This window comes from Chiloscyllium punctatum, chromosome 40, assembly GCF_047496795.1.
Source record: "Chiloscyllium punctatum isolate Juve2018m chromosome 40, sChiPun1.3, whole genome shotgun sequence".
Taxonomy (NCBI): Eukaryota; Metazoa; Chordata; class Chondrichthyes; order Orectolobiformes; family Hemiscylliidae; genus Chiloscyllium; species Chiloscyllium punctatum.
The window spans coordinates 39944885-39950924 of record NC_092778.1 but is presented as its reverse complement, the minus strand read 5'-3'; positions in this window follow the sequence as shown (position 1 = coordinate 39950924).

Genomic DNA, 6040 nt, shown 5'->3' with positions numbered 1-6040 from the left:
TAAGGTGACAAACTGATACACAGCAATTGCTTTCATTTAGTAGTACACTGTTTTAATGTATGAAAGTCTGAAGTTGATTTACAGGGGCATATGAAAAAAAATGAATACTGAGACATGATTCAGGGAGGTGACCAACTCTTAGTCAGGGAATGTGTTTTAATGAAAGTCTTATTAAAAGAACAGTGAAGTGAAGAGCTTTAACACAGAATCATAGGTTATAAGGACAAGATGGCTGAATGGCAGGAGACAGCAGAAGGAATAGCGGGTATTGCAATCGTAGACAACTTAAGGATAATGAGAAGTATGCGATACAAGTTCAAATCCTTGAGAGCAAGTCATGAGTATTTCCTGTGGAGAAGGACATGTAATACATAAAATGTGGGGAAATAGATGGTGACATCTTGGAAAATGTCCATATTACAGTGGAGGAAGTGCTGGATGTCTTAAAATGCATACAAGTGGATAAATCCCCAGGACCTGATCAGGTGTACCCCTGAACTCTGTAGGAAGCTAGGGAAGTGATTGCTGGGCCCCTTGCTGAGCCATTTGAATCATCGATAGTCACAGATGAGGTCCCGGAGGACTTGGAGGTTGGCTGACATGGTGCCACTATTTAAGAACGTTGGTAAGGACTAGCCAGGGAACTATAGAGCAGTGAGCCTGATATCAATGGTGGGCGAGTTGTTGAAGGGAATCCTGAGGGACAGGATTTACAAGTATTTGGAAAGGCAAGGACTGATTAGGGATAGTTAACATGGCTCTGTGCACGGGAGGTCATGTCTCTCGAACTTGATTGTGTTTCTTTGAAGAAATAACAAAGAAGATTGATGAGGGCAGAGCAGTAGACGTGATCTATATGGACTTCAGTAAGGCATTCGACAAGTTCCTCATGGCAGACTTGTTAGCAAGGTTGGATCTCCTGGAATACAGGGAGAACTCGCCATTTGGATACAGAAGTGGCTTGAAGGTAGAAGACACATACACACACACACACACACACACACACACAAGTTTGTTTGCCCTGTACAGAGGGTGGGGGTGGCGAGTTGCTTTTCAGACTGGAGGCTGCTGGTGTGCCACCAGGATCGGTGCTGAGTCAACTACTTTTCATCATTTATATAAATGATTTGGATGTGAGCATAAGAGGTATAGTTAGTAAGTTTGCAGATGACACCAAAATTAAAGCTGTAATGGACAGCGAAGAAGTTTACCTAAGATTACAATGGGATCTTGATCAGATGGCCCAATGGGCTGAGGAGAGGCAGATGGCATTTAATTTAGATAAATGCGAGGTGCTGCATTTTGGAAAAGCAAATCTTAGCAGGACTTATACATTTAATGATAAGGTCCTAGGGAGTGTTGCTGAACAAAAAAACCTTGGAGTGCAGGTTCATAGCTCCTTGAAAGTGGAGTCACAGGTAGATAGGATAGTGAAGAAGGCATTTGGTATGCTTTCCTTTATTGGTCAGAGCGTTGACTATAAGAGTTGCAATGTCATGTTGCGGCTATACAGGACATTGGTTAGGCCACTGTTGGAATATTGCGTGCATTTTTGGTCTCCTTCTGATTGGAAGGATGTTGTGAAACTTGAAAGGGTTTAGAGGAACCTCGATTATCTGAACGAGATGGGTGGGCACTACTTTGTTCGGATAGTTGATTATTCAGTTAATTAATTCAAAGCCTCTCCTCTGGGGCTTGGAGTTTTCTGAAGCTTCCTTTTTCCGCGCTCTGCCTGCCTTGCTCCCTCTCTCTGTCGCAGGGTTTGTTTCTGAGCAGGCACACACGTGTGTGTAAGGGACATGCAGTATTGCTGAAGCCTCCCACACCCCCAATCGATTCAATGTGTTTGGCACAGTAAGCACTTGCAAGGTCCACTCCCCATTCAGGAGAGTAGGTAGTAGCACACCACGTGCATGCCCCTGCCCCCTGTCCAACCTGGCCGCCCTGCACCCAGTGCACCGCTGTCCACCCCCACCCCTTTTCCGGGACAGCCAGACTGGACTTAACAGTAAGACTGCTGCTGCCTTTGGAGGGTGTGTGTCAAAGTAACACACATACAGGTTTGTTTGCCCTGTACAGGACAATATTGGAGATATTATCTGGGGAAGAGGGGTTTAGGGTACACCCCTGTGTAGAATTTCAGGGAGAGGGCAGACGGTCAGCCATTTGGAGATGGTCCCTGGGTTCCCATCGATGTCCATGCCTGTTCTCGAAAGCATTTCAGTAAGCCAAGTTCATTTTTAATCATTGTAAACAAAAGATGTGATCAGTGTTAAAACACTTCTGATGTAATGTTTCTATCGGGACCTTGAGATCTTTGGATAATCTGACATTTGGATAATCGAGGTTCCTCTGTATGAGGATGTTGCCAGAGTTGGAGAGTTTGAGCTATAGGGAGAGGCTGAATAGGCTGGGGCTGTACTCCCTGGAAGGTCGAAGGCTGAGGGATGACCTTATAGATGTTTATAAAATCATGAGGGGCACGGATAGAATAAACAGATATGGTCTTTTCCCTGGGGTGGGGGAGTCCAGAATTAGAGGGCATAGGTTCAGGGTGAGAGGGGAAAGATATAAAAGAGACCTAAAGGGCAACCTTTTCACGCAGAAGATGGTGCGTGCATGGAATGAGCTGCCAGAGGAAATGGTGGAGGCTGACATAATTACAGCATTTAAAAAGCACCTGGATGGGTATATGAATAGGAAAGATTTAGAGCGATACGGCCAAGTGCTGGCAAATGGTACAAGATTAGGTTAGAATGTCTGGGCGACATGGATAAGTTGAATCAACTGGGATGTTTCCATGCTGTATATCTCTATGACTTTATGACACTGCTGACTATTACAGACAATGTGAGAAGTAAATACAATATTAGTCTAGATTAAGTAGTTATGAGCAGGAAGTTGAGTCCTGGTGTAATTCTGCATTAAGACCAAAATGTAACATGCTTGAAAGGGATATTAATTTTAAAAAATAGAAAATAAGAGATAGTATTGAAATTAGAAGCAACGTGGAAGAAAAAAAAATCCACAAAAGAAGCGTGCAACAGTGAAGACCACACCAGCTAAATTAAGGATATAATCTGATCAACAACAGTACAAGTTTGATGCATTCGACCTTAGTGGCAAGCTGCTGTGCTAGAGTCAAAACTGGCTGGGAGTAATTGTAGATGAATTTGGATTTTATTGAAGTTTGATCCCACATGGTGTCCCAAAAGGATTTATGCTCACATGGTCCACTTCATTTTTCATACTCAGCTACTTTGGCTACCAGTGTGGCAGTGCTTCAATTTTAAAATCTTTATACTTGTTTCCAAATCCCTGTATGACATTACCACTCCCTAGTTATGTCAGCATTTACAGCCCATCCCTAAATGACATTATGAAGGTGGTTGCGAGCTGCTGCCTTGAACTGGCATAGACCCTTTGTGTAGGTTCACCACAGTGCTGTTAGCAAAGGAGTTCTGGGAATGTGATCCTATGGCAGTGAAGGAACGGCGGTAATAGTTCCAAGTTACAATAATGTGTGGTTTGGAGGGGAATTTGCAGACGGTGGTGTTCCCATCCTTTTGCTGCCTTTATGCTTCTCAGCAGGAGTAGTCACAGATTTGGAAACTTAAAGTTGCTAAATGCATGTTGTTATTTCAAAGCTCGTCTGGAATTACAAAGACTATCATGATGAGTAACCAGTGTTTAAAAACATTCCTGTCTCGCTGATGTGAAACTCTTAGCTAGTGGCCAAGCTAGTGCATAAGACAATCCAGCTAATGATTGTATTAAACTTCCAGAAGACATTTGATAAAGTTCTGGATGTTACTTTTTAATAAAAACAAATATCTTGGAACTAGATGCACATTAAGTAGCAAAGTTCATGGAATTAAGTTGTAGTTTGGGGGAGTAGGTTTGAAATCTGTGCCATTGTTCCTGATATTGCTTCATTATTATATATTCTTTTATAGTTGTTATACCTCAAGTAATCAATGAAGTATTATTCTGTTACTGTGCTGCACTTGTATTTAATGAATTTTGCTAATGATACAAATCTTCAAGTTGCTGAAAATTTAATTTCTGGTGAGGGATGTTTGCAGAGTAACAGTTACGTTTAAATTTCCAGTTTTGCTGACAAGAAAGCCTGTTAAATTAGAATTGATGAAACAGTGTTGAAATATCGGCTGTACTATTACATCCAGTTCTGGCTGCTGCACTTTCAGAAGGTTATGCAGACATTGAAAGAAGACAGAAAAGATTCACAAGAACAATTCCAGGGATGAAGAACTTGAACTCTTCCCTTGGAGAACAGAATTTTGAGAGGAGATTTGATAGAAATATTCAAAATCATGGGGATAGCGTACGTTTGGAGAAACTATTCCCAATTGTAAAACGATGGACAAAAATAGGGTACAGATTTAAAGTAATTGACAAAATCAAAGTGTTAGAAAGAACTACATAAGGCAGTGATTTTTTCAGGCCTGGATTGCAATGCGTGAGTGTGTGGTCAAGTCAGGTTCAGTTGAAACATTCAAGAGAAAATTGGACTGCTAATTGAAAGGGGACAAAATGTATTACAGCAAGTAGATAAGGCAATGGCAATAACTGAAATGCTCAGTTGGTGAGGTCATAATGGATCAAATGGAGAATGACACAATCATAGCATGAATACAGCACAGAAGGGAGCCATTTGGCCTGTCGTGTGTGTCCTGGGTCTATGTATGAGCAACTCACTTAATCCTCTGCCTTTCCCCTGAGTTTTGCATATTTTCCATTCAGATAATTTCCAATTCCCTTTTTAAAAGTTGTGATTAAATCCACATTAGCCATATGCTAAGGCAATGCTTTCCAGATCCCAGCCACTTGCTGTCTACAAAGACAAGTTTTTCTGCATTTTGCTTTTAGCTTAAATTGATGATCTCTGGTTCTCCACTTCTCTGTCAGTTGGATTATTTCTCTATCTACTATGTCCAGGCCCCTCAATGTTGAAAATTATCAGATCTTCTCTAAGGAGGGTGCGTCCAGCTTCTCCAATCTACTTAAATAACTGAAGTCTGTAAAACCATTCCTGGAAGTCTTTTCTTGACTCTTAAATGCGTGCTGTCATATCAGTCCTAAAGTGTGGTGCCCAAAATTGGATACAATATTCCAGTTGAAGTTGAGCTGCTGTTTTCAACAATGGTTGCCTGAAGCTTCCTTGTTTTTGTATATGCTGAGTGTTGAGAGCTGAGAGTTTTTATTATGGCAAGTAAGTGCCCAGTGCACCCACTATTTTACATGCATTTGTTTATTCAGAGTTGCAGACCATTGACCAAGCTACATTAATAATTGATAGGTATCAATATTTTTGAGGCATTTTACCTTGCAAAGGTTACTGGACAGACCACACTTGGGAGTATTATATGATTTTGATAACTATACTCCAGAAGGGTTTGAAAAGATCAGAGTTGGGCAATATAGCTGATCCTATAAACAAAGGAAATAAATCAACACAAACATGGAGATCTAAACTTATTTAGATTTATGCAAAGAATAACATAATCCAGGTTTTGATTATATTCAGGTATCTGTAACATGCCTTTAATTTTGGACAGATCAATTCATAACGACACATTTTAAATGATCAAGGAACCTCAGGTATTAAATAACTGCTTTTCTTCAGAATATTTGCCTAAACACATTGCCCATAATAACAATTGATATTATTAATATCACTATATAAGTGATATTATTTGAGAGAAATGAGTCATACTTTATGGTGAATAAGAACAAAGATTATCCAGCAAAAGTAAGCTTAAAAGGGCATTGTTGTGTTTTTCTCTTAAGCAACACTCTAACAACATGTCTAAGTTTGGAAAAATTCTTATTCTAAACATGGATAAGCAATGACTTTCCATAGTTTGCTATTTCTGGAAGGATTTTATGCCAAATGTCAAGCAATAGTGCATTAAATTCTGTTGAATTAAACTTTTATTGAGTATTTGTAAATTCAATGAGGATACATTGCTTTTTCATTGAAAAATCACAAAGTAATAGTTAACAATGAGAAGCAAGA